General features: G+C 44.1%; 1 long non-coding RNA gene across 2 annotated transcripts; it reads left to right on the forward strand.

Moving 5' to 3' along the window:
* Positions 1-6,028: 6,028 nt before the first annotated feature.
* On the forward strand, positions 6,029-11,761 carry LOC133273405 (uncharacterized). Of its 2 annotated transcripts, none has more exons than XR_009744771.1 (4): positions 6,029-6,139; positions 7,030-7,145; positions 9,528-9,696; positions 11,557-11,761. It is a non-coding gene; the product is annotated as an uncharacterized LOC133273405 (long non-coding RNA). The 2 variants fall into 2 exon arrangements; XR_009744772.1 differs by having other exon boundaries at positions 11,561-11,761.
* Positions 11,762-14,681: the final 2,920 nt, after the last annotated feature.

A 14,681-nucleotide genomic window follows, 5' to 3' on the forward strand; every position in this document is an offset into this window, starting at 1 on the left:
GCGTCGATGCCACTGGATTTGTAATTTCTGCTCACTCCGGCAATAGTTCCTGCTGCCTTATGATAATTTTTTTTTTTTCCCTAGGGCACAAGTCTCCCGCGCTGTTCTCCTACGGAAATCTGAGCTGCCCTGTGTTTACCTCCCAGAGCAGGGCTCATGTCAGCGTTGTTTGTCGCGGAACCGGCTACCAAATCCTCCTGGCAGCCTTACCGAAGTCCCTCCTCCGGGAAGCTGCTCATATTAGCAGGCAACTAGAGTTTCATCTTGCCCATATTATTATTATTATATTACTATTGCTATTATTATTTCATTTATTAGATCTACCTGCTCCTTGGGGGGAAGAATTACGGACTTTCCCAGGGCGTAGCCAGGTCCCGGGCTCGCCCGCTGCGGCAGTCAGGGACTCTACAGGCTCTCCACGACCCCCCCGGGCAGGGCGCGGGCAGTACCGCGACCCGCGGGCAGGGCCCGGAATGCGGCGGGCCGCCTGCACTCGGGGACGCACCGTCGCGGGGCGAAGCCTCTTGGTTTGCTTAGGTCCCGGGTGGAAGTGTTTACCATGACTCAAGTGTCTCTTTCTCCAGTGGTCCGCGGAGCACTTGCTGCAGCGAGGTTACCCGTTCTACTAGCAGCAAGCAGCGTTGACACGCATGCATTTGAAGCCCAGAGAGATGCATCTTTCCTCTTCCCCCCAGTGCTTTTCCCTCCGAAGGGAAAAAGCCATCCTATCCCGCCGCGCCCCGCCGGCGCTCCCTACCTCCCGCCTGGAAACTGGGGGACCCGGGGCAGCCCCCCTTCTCCAGCCTTGCTCCCGGGAACCCCCTGAATAGCTTTGCCCCGGGAGAGGCAGCCCCGGCCAGCGCGCAGCGGCTTCCTGGCTCCGTAGACCCCTTGTCCCGCCGCCGCGGCCGGCTGAGGGGTGCGGTAAGGGGTCAGGCCGCTGGGGCCGGTGCTCCCCCGCTGTCCCCTGAGAGTGGCTGAACGCTGGGGGCGTTTCGAGAACTGGCTTTCGAGAAAAGGAAAGCGGGACGTTTCTGGCTATGTCTACAGAGCCGGCTCGTCGTCCCTCCTCCCACCTTCCCGCTCTCGAAAATGAGGCTGCCATTTCCATAGGATTTCAGGGTCGCCCCTTTTACCTAGCTGCGAGACGTTTAAGATTAAAGAGTTTTAAAGAACATTTTAAAATTGAGCGTGGCCTTCTGAAGGAGCTCTGGTTTTACCCAGCAGTTCTCTTCAAGGGGACTCAAGGTTGACCCGACTTTCTTTCCAGGACACAGAAGGCACACAGTGTTTTAGAGATGTTTTCTTCTATACTTCACCCTCTCCCTCTTAATAAACGTTTGCATCTCATTTCCTTCGTCCAGTAAGCAGCCTCTTAGGGATAACTGTTCTATTACTTTTCAGTTTGTCCTATTAGGAAGCTCTAAGAACAGTAGAGAAAGACGACCCGCACCCATGGACTGCGAACAACGATGCTGTATTATTTTCTGGAGGAGCTCTGCACTAACTGCCAGGAAAATCTGTAAAAAGAGAGCAAGCCCCTTCTTGATTCTTCTCTCTGATGTAACTAAAAGGTTAAGATGATTTCTGGCTAAATTCATACCGACGTGGGATTGACAGACTGAAGAAAGAACAGAGAACTGAAGAAGTCATGTTATGAAGCGGAAGAAAATAATGCTCAAAAGAGGTGGAGAGACCTTAAAATGTGTGGCTTTGTATAGACAGTGGCTGCACGCGGGTGGAAATGGATGTGTGGCGTTTCACCCTTTTTTGGTTTTTTGGTTTTTTTTTTGGTTGGTTGTTTTGTTTGTTTGTTTGTTTGTTTTTTTACATCGTGAAGGAGCATTTGACTATTAGCTGGGGTGTAGGACTCTTGTCAATGGGTCAAAGCAGGGACCAATCCATTGGTGGTTGCCGTGGTATTACAGTAACTGCATAGGTACTGGTATAATTGTGCTGCCCTGAGGTGGATGTTATAATTCCACAAGGTCACTACAATTTACTTCAGTTTTGGGAATTATGAAAATTGCACAGAGACTTTCTGTAAGAAACTACAATTTCAAGCTGAGTATGATTTTAAAATAAGTAGGAAGGAAGAAAGATGCACTGCGTATTTATAGATCTTTCTCAGTGGCATCTTTCAATGTTTATCATTGAGTTACACCTCCGCAAATCTGATCATGGTGTAGTGAAGCTGACTATGAGGTTTTCAAGCTGACCACTGAACGCACAGCTCTGTGTTCTCTGTGATGTATCACACTACTTCTCTGCTTTCAGTGCCTACAGAGGTCAATGAATGCACTCTCTTGGGTCGAGTGCTTCCTCCTGGCCCCTAGTCAATAGGTGCTGCATGTTTGTCCTGTCCTCCCATTCAATGCATGAAATGCTCTCCCTGAGAGCTGTCACTACATGGTAGGTGACAGGGAAAGGCAGGAATACCTCCTGTGACTCCCCCAGAACTGTGCCGTCCGGCGATAAGGAGGATGCTTGAGCAGCAGGGAAGGGCTGCTGGAGTTGTTGATCCTTAACTCCTTGCACCTTGGCACGCTTCCTGTGTGAGCTCAGGCCCTCAGGACAATTAATTAAAGTAACAAAAGGTGTAAATTAAAAGTGCCTGTGAACTGTATTGAACCTCAATTTACATGCTCTTATTCACAACAGAACCGGCTGCAATTTGATTTAAATTAATTCCCTTTCAGAATAAAATAACCCTGAATAGAATAAAAGCAGCTTTAGTTTTGAATGGATGTCTACATAGGATTGTTTGTGGTTTAACTAATCCACTTAAAAAATTAAGTGTTAATTTTCCTGGACATTTCCATCTAGCCTAGCTTGCTTTGTCTATTTTAGTTGCCTATCAGTAAAATGTAAATAGCAATTGCCTGCTAACTGTTTAAAGTCATTGCATCGAAGGGTCTTAGTAACTGCGGCGTCTTGCTTGCTACTGAGTGTATATGTTCAGCAAAAGTCAGGTCTTGATTTTCTACACATGTGCAAAGTTCTTGCTTGGTAGTATTTTACAAGGAGTGTACCCAATTGTATATACCCACAGGAGTCACAAAGCAGTGGAGAATTAAGGCCTCATCATGCATTTTAAACTTTCACTGAACATCTCCCTAGCTTTGGCTCTGTTTTCTTCAAAGACTATGGGCCAAGATTTAAGAACTCTTTAACTTCAGTTATGTTAATGAACAGCTTCATCGGTGTTAATGGAACTAGGGCACTTTATTAATGGAAGTCAGGCCACTTAATTACCTCACAAAAATATACATGCTTTTCTCCACAACACAAATTAATATTAATATTTTAGAAGTAGTTCTATTAAAATCAATACAGCTATTGCAAGAATAAAATTAACCTATTAGAATGAAAATAGTGTACTTACTTGTAGAAATGAACACACAAGCATGGCTTTCTCATTGAAACTCGTTTCTGCTTAAATTTTCGAAGTGGTGAAGCATGGCTTGACTCACTAGTGACTACGTTAAGGCTGCATAAACATATCCTGTTTTGAAAATGGGGACCTTGATTTTTTAAGTCCAAATTTGGTGGGTTTTGGGCTAAAGGAATTCTGACTTTTTTAGTTCTTTCCTAGTCCACTTTCTTCAGTATTTTTCTCTCTTGAATGTCTTCACTCCAAATGGGACTCCTTTTGTGCTTTTCGTTTGCCAAAAACTGGAGAATTATAATTATTCGAGTTTTGTTATTGGTTGTTCTTTTAAAATAAAACCCAAGATGCTTCCCAGACAGTTAGAAAGGAACCAATTTTCAGGGACTGCTAAGGAAACAGCAGTGACATTAGCTGAGTTTACAAGAGAAGAAAATGGCCTATCATCTTCAGGCTTCAAGCCTAGCTGTTAATAATAAAGCGTATCACCTAATGGTCTAAAAATACTCCTGCACATAGACTATGCATACAACAAAAATAAGCAACCCCAGATATTCTGTCTAGATCCATGGTACTTTAATGAACTTCCTCAATAACAGTAGTCATTGCTGGCACCTGGAGGTGAAGATGAAACTACAGATCCCATAAAGCAGGTAAGTAAAAGGACACTCTAAACATCTGCTTGTCAGTAGAAGCTACAATCTCGGGGGGGGGGGGATAAAAAAAAAATATGAAAACTTCTTCCAAATCTCTGCAATAAACCATGTAGGGTCAAAATGAAAACTCAACTGGTAAAATTTGCACCCAAATTAAGCAGGCATAAATCCAGACAAGAGCCAGAGTGTTCTGCCACAGAACAGTTTGGATCAAGATCTTAAGCCAAAGAAAGAAACTGGTTTTCACCAAACTGAAAGCTTTAAAGACTGCCACGAATACGTGTCCATGCAGAGAACTGTTATTGTAAATTGCAGAAAGTTCCCTCTTGTCAATCACTCTCGTTTTCCAAGGGAGAGAAACTGTTTGTGTCTTGGTTGTGCTCAGTCTTGTGTCCTACAGCTGTCTGTGCTTAAGCAAGTATTTTTGTGATTCTTTAGTTAATATTGCATTTGATCCTGCTGAGCTTAATCAGGAAAACCTGTGTTGAATGAATATGACTTTTGCTTCAAGAAAGGAATTGAAGAGCTCTCTGTAGGAACTAGGCCTAATTTCAATGTTCTTCCAGCTTCTAAAAGGAAAGGATACTATCAAGGTATTTTTGATTTATGGTGATAAACATTTTTCTCTCTTTCAAAATGTCACATTGCTTTGGTAGGTATTTTAGTTTAACATCTTTCTGATTAATTTTATTCTGTGTACCTTTTTTTGTTTATACACAACTGAAAAAAAAAGTCATATTACAGCAAAAAGATCAGACTTTGAGAAAAAAACCTCTACAGCTCTGAGGACATGTCAGACTAATTGTGAGTGACTTAAAAAGTGTTCACTGTTCTTTGTGCTGCAAGAGATGAAAAACTCCGTGCAGACTGAAGGCTTTCCAAAATGCTAAATGCTTTCTTTTGCTTGGTAAGTTGTTTTCTTGTGTTTTATATTACTGTGAGAGAGTGCTTTGCATTTGGTGCTTGCCTGTTCTGTGTAGCTGTTGGTGATTACATTTGTAAGGAGCAGAGGTTTCATTTTAGGACCCATGCTATTTCTACTTTGGATTCCATCGCAGGATGTGAGGTGAGGTGGCCAGCACCACTTCTCAAGCCTCTGACCCTTCTGGAGCTGCAGCAAATGCATGTTCCTCCTGTCAAAACACCATGAGATCCCTGGGTGTTTTCCTCCTGGTGTTGAGAATAAAACAAATGCTGTTATTTTATGTTTCATCCCTCCAGACCCCACTTTAGTTGCTGTTGCATTGTTTTTGACCATGGAATGTTTGGGGTTTTTTTTTCAACTGAAGATTTTAGCTTCATTTTCTCAGCCAATCTCAGGTCTCTGAAACTTTCTCTTCTTTCAGGCCATCACTCCTGCTTGGGAAGCTGCCCTCCCTGGCCTTCTTCAAGCTGTGCTCCTCAGCTTCTTTTCCTGCTTTTGATTGTCCTTCTATTTTCTACTGCCCTTTATAAGACATGCTCAGGTCTCAGCTTTTTCTCCCTGTTTGCCAGCTCCACCTCTAGGGCCAGCCTAAGGATGTTGTTCATATGGACCACAGCTCACAGAAATCAGTTTCTAGCAATGACTTATTGCCAGTCACAGGATAGGCTCTTAATATGGTGTGTTTTTTTGTCAGGCTCTCCCACTTCATAGAATCATAGAATAGTTAGGGTTGGAAAGGACCTTAAGATCATCTAGTTCCAAACCCCTGCCGTGGGCAGGGACACCTCACACTAAACCATCTCACCCAAGGCTTTGTCCAACCTGGCCTTGAACGCTGCCAGGGCTGGAGCATTCACAACCTCCCTGGGCAACATATTCCAGTGCCTCACGACCCTAACAGGGAAGAATTTCTTCCTTATATCCAATTTAAACTTCCCCCGTTTTAACCCATTACCCCTTGTTCTGTCACTACAGTCCCTAATGAAGAGTCCCTCCCCAGCATCCCTATAGGCCCCCTTCAGACACTGGAAGGCTGCTATGAGGTCTCTATGCAGCCTTCTCTTCTTTTGTCCCTCTTCCAACTTTGGTCTTTACACAGCCAATGTGGAACTTCTTTCTTCCTAAAGTTCTCATCTATGCTTCCTTGCACAAGACTGAGGGCATCAGTTGGTGAGAAAGGCTATAACGCTGGTACTTTGTCTGCCCGCTTGATTGCTTAGATGTGAAGGTTGTCTTCAAGCACAGCTATCAGGTCTTCTTACAAAAGCAGAGAATAATCTTTTTCTGCTAGATAGACTAAACTTTGTTCAGGCTTCTGCCTGATTTCATAAGCACATCTCCCTCTGCTTCTGGTCTGTTAGAAAAGCTGTTCAGTTCACTCTTCTGGAGAATATCTCTGGCCATATTGCTCCTGTCATTTCCTCTGGCTCACTCATTCCTATTCTGCCTTAAATAACCTGCGTTCACCACCTTGGCCTTTCCCCAACCTTTCCTCACACCTGGCTTTTCTCTTTTACCATATTCTCTCCTCCCTCCTTCTACTAGTCCAGTCAAGTTACTCTTAGCTGCCTTCCCTGTTCCTGTGCATACAGAGTCATCAAAATATTTTGGTGGATTTTCCAGACATGCTCAGGGTTAGCGGTGGTTCCACGGAGCTCCCAAGCATGAGGGCTGTGACAGCTGTCTGTGACATCTGCCCACACTCTCCATACTGATTTTACAGGCTCAGCAGATGCTCCCCAGTGCAGACTAGCTCCAGTATTTACAAGTTACATTAGACTAGTAGTGTTATTGTATCTCCTTTATATTGTTTCTGGGCATAAGCACTGTAAACCCTGGGTGCCCTCAGAGCTACTAGGTATGTCCATGTCCTTAAGATACCAAAATGTTCCCCTCAGCCCTGGAGCTCTTGTGGTCTGGGAGCTGCACACTGAGCTGCTTAAGTGTGACTTATTTTGTGAGGTGACATGTCAGAGCAGCAGCACTTGGACCCTATCACCCATCCACCTCTGTGGGAGACTTGGTTTCCCACAATCAGTGGGATTTTTCTTCCCTGATAGGGGAATTCCAAGCCAGAGTTGCAGCCTGCTGGCTCTGTCAAGGAGGAGGGAGGCAAGAGGGATGAGCTCCTGAAACCTCCCTGCTGCTGTCCTTCCTCAGCTGCAAAGGGGTCCTGGTGGGTACATGGGGCTGGGGAAGGTGAAGGGAGGTAGGACATTTCCTGAGGCAGAACTTGTGCTGAGGAAATGTGCTGGGCAAACCTTCCTGCTCTGAGAGAGAGTCTGACAGTAAGGAGAACAAGGGAAAATTGTGGTGGGAGAGGGGATTGTCCTACAGAGCAAGTGTCCTGATGCAGGCATTTGGCAGGTACCTGCCTGTGCGATGGGTACATGTCACTCATATGCTCTGCTTCCAAAGCCAGGTAACCTGCAGGGCTTGGTTTCTTGTCCTTGTGCTCAATGAGTCCATGGGCTCACCTGAAGTCCATCACTTACATTATTAATGAAATACCATTTCATTTGTTCCATTCAGCAAAACATAAATTAGCGCAAGTAATATGTATTTAGGACTACTCTTAAAAGCAGTTTCTCCAGGAGCATTTGTTTTCTGCTTATTGAAGTTCTCTCAGATAAAACCAATGATATAAAGAAGGACAGCTAACAGACCAGATGCAAAAAGAACATGTCAGCAATGCCTCATGAGCTAGAGGGAAGTGTCTGAGGGAATTGGGTTTTGGTCCATTGATTTTTTTTCTGTATTGATCTTATAACAGGAATCGAGCAGATACTGGAGCAATGTTAAAGACAGCATATAAAATTATTTAAAATTTAGAAGACCTGGTAATAGCAGTGAGGACACAGACATGAATGCTCCATCCCTGGCAGTGTTCAAGACCAGGTTGGACAAGGCCTTGGGTGATACGGTTTAGTGTGAGGTGTCCCTGCCCATGGCAGTGGGGTTGGAACTAGATGATCTTAAGGTCCTTTCCAACCCTAACGATTCTATGATTCTATGACAGAAAGCAACCTGGAGAGCTCAAAAAACACAGTCCAAGGTGCAAGGTGAATGAATGGGGGTGCATTCCAGCATGGAGTGGCACAGAGTATTTATAATATAACAAGTTTATAAAGTGGTTCAGCTGGTCAAAAAGCTGTGCACTTGTGGGGCAGGCTCACACAGGTACCAGGGGAGTAAATCCTCATGATACAGTGAGTCGCTGTCCTGTCAGTGACAGAAGCAGGCCATTTATCCCTCTCTGGAAGCTTGGGATGCCTTCCACTGAGTGTTTCATGCTGTTCTTGCCTTCTTGTTCAAGTTAAATCTTTTTGGTCTAGAACATGCCTTGTACAGGGACCAGAGTAAAAATGAGAAATATTTAGAGAGGCTGATACCTGTGTAGGAAGAGAACAGAATTCCATTGCTAGGGCCAGAAGTAGTACAAAGTGCATATGTCCACACACTTTGTTCATACACCTACTTCTAACCCTCCCCTTCTCTGTGGACACAGAGAGCATTTGCTTTTACATCACCACCCCTCTCCTTTTTCATGTGTGCCTGTGCAGGTACAGACTCTTTAGTGAGGGAGAATGTAAGTCCTTCAAACAGTGGAAGAACCTGTTGAATTAATTTTCAGTGTAGCCAGTTTTGCAGTGTTGGGTTGGCTGGACTTTTAATGTTTTGCTGGGGTTCCATGGTTGCTGGCAAAATGCCTAGGGAAGTGTTTCACAGAGTCATCTAAGGGTGAAAAGAAAATACCTTAATAGAACACATTCCAGGAGATGACTAACTTTTAAAAATGCTTTCTGATATTTGCTCATATAACTCTACATCACACACAAAATTTTAACGGATGAGAAAATGCACCACTGACATATTTTTTTCCTACACAGTAAGTATCTTGTCCAGTAAAGACATGTTCAGATCTCTCTTGTGAGATATATTACAACACTAAGATCAGAAGGGAGAGATAAACACTTGTTCTAAAATATGGTGTAACTGATCTGCTGCTATTTTACACTTCAGCAGGTTTGAGAAGTCCACACAATGCCTTATAGAGAGACCTCTGATGTTTTAGTAATAGGAGCTTTTCTGCTGACTTCTATATTAGCACTATTGCATAGCCTAGTTATTAATCACTTCATTTACTATGAATTAGCTAAATTAATAACTAGTGCTTAAAAATCTGTATCTTGTTAATATACAGTAAGTCAGCTTTTGAGTATGGGAGCAATTCATTTTGAAATATTTCCCTTGTATTTTTAACAGATTGAGTGCTCTTCCTAGACTCAGAATACCCAGACTTAGTGGCTCCCACATAAAAAAAAATACAAAATTGTTCAAATGGCAAAGCTGCAAAACTCCAGTTCAAAGGGTGAAAGTTTTGCAAAGTGTTCCAGTAATAATAAATGTAAATTTTGCTATGACCACTTGGTGTCATCTAGTCAGAGCTAGTTAGTTAGCTTCTTGTTTTAGACTTGGTGTTGGTGTTTAAAAAAGTCACATTTAATCTTGATTATCTGAGAACTAGGGGACCAACACTAGCTCTTATTTTCCCCAGGTGAGCTCCTCAGAGACAGCGTTGCTGGGTCACCAGAAGGCCACCAGCCTTAATGACTGTATTCAGTCTCAGGAAGGCTGCTTATGAAACACACCTAGGAGTGTGGCTAAGACTTTTTTCCCTGATTGCAAAGGTATCCTGCTACCAGTGCTGCTGGAGAGCAGACAATGTGAGCGCATCCTGCTGCTATGCCTGAGATCAAGTGGAAGGGTCTGGTGTGCAGCAGACAGCGCTATTAGGTGACACAGGTGGAGCCTGCAGGAGCTCCCACGCAAATCTGGTGTCAGCCCAGGACAGCTCTTCTCACACTCCGCAGCATGAGCCCTCCACCTCTTTACCAGTCTGCTAGCGAGAGGAAAATACTCAGCCCTTGAATGAGACAAACAACTGCAGGTCTCTGGGGAAAAGCACATTTTTCAAGAATTCCTTGTGAGGTGAAACAGTCTGAATATTCTTTTTTTTTTGATTCTTTGTAAAGAGCCTTTTCTGTTCTGCTCTCTAGTTGGGTGACCCTGCAGTGAGTTACACCCAGCAAATGGATAATTGCTTGGAACTTGGAATCGAGGCTTGGAAAATCTTTTTGTGTTTAAATCTGTACCTAATCAAATATCTACTCACTCTGTGAGGAGCAAGAACATAGAGCAGAGAAAGGGAATATTTCACATCAGCAGAAATGAAATGCAATGATTTGGCTTGATTTCTTTGCTACCACTTAAATTCAGTTTACCAGGAGATGGATTTAGAGAGAGGATGCTTTTGAAAGGGTTTTAATTGTTACATATATCAGAGTTGGCTGGGTTTTAAATATTTATAGCAATTGTTTTTGCTGCTGACAGACTAAAGAATCCGATTGTGTCTGGTGCTGCTTACCACAAAAAGCGTAATATAGATAGTGTAATGGAACTTGAAAAAATAGAGGTAGAATTAAGTGCAATTAGTTAAATGCAATAAATGAGTAGCTGATTACGTACCAGAAAGAAAATGGTCACACCTTGTCAGCGCTGTGACAACCCAGTTATTCAAAGATCAGAGCATTGTAGATTGATGTTGACAAACTGGAGGGAAATCACATAAAGTAACTCAAACCGCTTTTGGACTTTAAGAACTGGTTTATGGGAAGGATGAAAACAGCTTGATAAAGCCTGTCTGTCTAGGTACTTGCATAACAATAATGAATGTGATATATTATGCTGAGTGGTGAAGGGCTTGGTGGAAGCTGAGGGATCCAGTAACCACTTACAAAGTTGTAGGCTGTAAGCATGAAGAAAAGAAAGAAGTGGGTAAGGATTACTGAAGGAGCACAAGTGCTAAGATGAAAAGGGGGAAAGCTCATGCCAAACACTAGGAAATACTACCTCCTGTGAGAACTGTTAGGCTGTGGTCAGAAGTTATACAAAACCTCTCAGCTGAGTCATTTAAACTGAATTGTAAAAAACACTAGAAAATATGCTGTATTGGCACAAGGCAAGCCTAAATCAGGAACAACCAGCCTACTCCCTGGTTTCCTTTTTCCCAAGGGGCCTGTACTGCTAGTATGGTAGATATTAATTGACTTAGCAAGAACAGGGATGGCTGGAGGCAAAGAAGGAAAATTCAGTACGTGAGTTTTGTGCATCGTGGGGGCTCGGCGTGGCTGCTCTTAGCAGATGCAGCCCCACGGACATGGCAAGTTGCACTGACAGGCAGGGCACAAACATGCCCTGTCCTGCAATAAGCTATTGTATCAGCTCAGATCTAATCTTCCCTGTATTGCTGATCAAAGAGGTCTGTGAGGATAAGAACTGCTAGAAGACATAATGGGGGAACGCAGGGGATCTGCAACAGCTGCTCCTGTTGCATCTACGTGCATGGGTGCTTGTGCATGTGAAAGGGGATCAAGGCAGGAGGCTTGCAAAGACGTTTCACCTTGCAGTGTTGATGTGTTTTCTCCTCTTTCTCTTACCACCACAGATTTCCCACATTTTTAGTTCAGAAGAAAAACAGTTGAACCTGAATATTTTATGTTTCCTTCCTTTCTTGTATCGATAAGGCAGGAGTTACAGGGATCTGGGGGGAAGCTCTGCAGCAACTGAAAACAGTCTGGGAAAAAAGAAGAATTGCTCTCTTGGGAGCCTCAGAAGAAAGCTGCAAAGTGACAAAAATTTGTTCTCTGCTGCGTGGAAAATGCTGGGTCTTACTTATTCTGCTGAGGTCACCATGGAGTCTTGGTGGTGCCCAGCTGCACTCATCATGCGCATCCAGCTAGTGTTATTTGCTTCTCCAGGAGATGTCTTCCCGTGGCTTTATCGCATCATGGCCAGCACCATATTCACCCATCCAAAATCTGCACCAGTCTTTAACATGAATCCAAACCAGTCTTTAACATAAATACTGTCTTTCCTCTGAGGGAAAGCTTATGATTTTATAAAGTCTCACTTCTCAGTCCATGTTTGTTGGAGAGTTTTATTTTTAATTTCATTTACAAAGGCCATGTCAGAGTATGCTGTGAATGTGATTGATAAGCAGGAGTGCTTATTTCCCTATAATACCTGTAACTCAATCATAGCAAAATGGCCTCAAAGACACAACAAATTAAGTACCACACAGACTTTAATGTGATTTATATTCACAGTACTCCTCCAAGCTGCAGAAATGTTTTATCTGGTGAAAAATATTATCTGTCTTATGCAGGTGGGTATGGGATGGGCCGAGGAGCAGATTCACAACAGGATAGTGAAGTTTTAACTCTCACCATTGGCTGGCAAAGTCCATGTCTTTGAATCGGGCTCCTGATGACATGCAGGGATGTCAAGCAGAGAATGAAGTTCCTCTGAGCAGCACTCACACTCTGGGATGTGTAGTGGCATATGTAGTAGACATAAATGACATTTATATGTTGCTTAGCATGCTTGCAGAACACGCTATGGGTATGTCCAAGCCCCATGCCTTTCTGGATCTGCAGGGCTGCTGAGGGGACAGCCTGAATGTAGAACACCAAAGCAACCCATGCTCAAGGTTCTCAGCAACACAGCCAGCCTGATCTGAGGTGAGTGGTGAAGAGACTGGACTTGCCCTAAGAGAAGGGAGAGAAGGAAAGGGAAAATCTGAGGCAGAGAGCTGTAGGAGAGCCCAGCCTGCTGCTCCTGCTCATGTGTGCATGCCTGGTGAAAGGAGGGAGGATCCCACCAGCAGGACCTGGTCATGCAAGGTCAAGCAGCAAACTGAGGTTTGCAGGCCTGTGCCACCAGCAGAGCAGACCACGGGGCTGCTATCCTCAGCAGGCCATGGCCCTCCTCGGCTGCCTACGCCCAGGCCCAGCACTGTGCTAGAGCCAGTCCTTTGAAAAACAGCCAGGCTTATCTCTTGCTCTCAAAATCTACTTAGAGATGCAGTGCTTGTTCCTTCCATGGCTCAAAACTGATGGATGTTGGAGTGGATATTTGCCTTTGCTTCTGTTGAAGTCATGGCCTTTCAGGATGACCACAGGAAAAAATGAATGAGAGGACTTCCTCTTTGCATGGACAGTACTGTGAACAAGACCCACTGCCAGCTTCCCGACAACCTGGCATGGAGGAGAGAAATTTCATGGATTAGTGACACATGGCCTTGTGCCCAGCCAGCACAACCGTTCTTCTTTAAGTATTTAGTGAGTAATACTAATAACTCTTCATTATGGTACACAGTACTTTTCAAGTATTTAGAGTTTTGGACATTTTGATCTAGGGATCTTTTTTTCTTATGACGTATTACAGCAGGAGAGGTCAGACACAATGGAAGTCTCTTTGCTTATGAGAGTTGTGTGAGTTACAAAATGACAGAATGCTCTGCAGAAGATGTCCTCTATCAGAGCCTTTGGTCTCCATACCGGAGTGTGTTAAACTCTGGCTGATCTGCAAAGGTCCATCTCTTCCCTATCTGTCAGGCTTACAAGCTGGGTAGCAAAAAGTGGACTTGGCAACTTTCAGTCTTTAATAGGGTCTATGATCTGTTTATTTGATGATGTATTTTTTTAGCAGAATATGATAGGTATCATTTTCTGGGAGAGAAATGCAGTAAAAACTCCAGTGAATAAATACAAGCTTTTGTTTTCAACGCTCTCCTCCTGGACTCCCACTGTCAAATGACTGCAAAATTCAAAGAGATTATTTTGGCGGTTCAAAAAATCTGTCCTACAGATCTGTCCTACAAATTTCCTTGTATTTGTCAATGTGTATCTAAGCACAAGTATTACAGGAAACATGGAAATGTTTGGGCTTTAAAGAATGGCTGTGGAAAAAACCTCCTACTGATTAACAACTGCTGCTCAATAAAATAATTTTTGGATGTCCAAAATGCTGATTGTTCCAGTGAGGGTTAGGTTCTCACCAGAAGGGATCCCACCATGTCATCAGCCTGGGTGAGCTGAGAAGAGGCTTTTCTGCAGCCATTTCCTGCTTCAAAACAATGGAGAAAGAGAGATGCCCATCTTCACTCCCGCTGTGCAAGGATCTGTTTACTACAATCTCTTAGGGTGGCACCAAAACCATGCGCGAAGGAGCTAGGAGAGGAGCTGGGGCATGCATCTTTGTTTCAGAGATGCAACCCACTGGATGATTAGGAAGGCCCAGCTAGGATGGAAAACAAGAAGGTGACTCATGCCTGTTGAAATGTTGAGGGTCAGTGTGGCTGTATGGGGAGCTAGCTGGAAGGAGAGCAGCATCACACAGGGGCCTGTGTGATGCTCACCTGCAGCTTCTCTGTCCTGAAATTCTCCCTCTGTGGCAGGGTCTCAGGCTGGCTGCTCTCATGCTGTCCTTTGCAGGGCTGGCACTTGGGCTGTCCACCAAAGCCCACCAAAGCCCTGGCAGGCATATGGCTGCTTTGTTTTAATTGTGCTGATTCAACCAGTTCAAGAGCTCACATATACACACACACACGAATTCTTATTTTTACTTTTGTTACATTCTGTGCCTGTTTCTGCTGTGCTGTGAGGCTCGGGTCTAGTTGTGTTGTCTTGTGATGCACTGGCAGAGTGCTACTGGATGGTCCTTTTCAGGTGAAGTGCCCAGTGCCACAGCTAAACTGTTCACCTTGAGCCAAGGCCTCATTCATGGCTGGTCCAACATTCCTAGCAAGTATGTGTTCCCTCTGCCAGTTTCTCACTGGGTACAAGACACATCTTCAGCTCCATGCAGT

Source organism: Pezoporus flaviventris, unplaced genomic scaffold (genome assembly GCF_033815535.1).
Source record: "Pezoporus flaviventris isolate CSIRO_AGI_PZ_B2104156 unplaced genomic scaffold, CSIRO_AGI_Pfla_v1 ptg000031l, whole genome shotgun sequence".
NCBI lineage: Eukaryota > Metazoa > Chordata > Aves > Psittaciformes > Psittacidae > Pezoporus > Pezoporus flaviventris.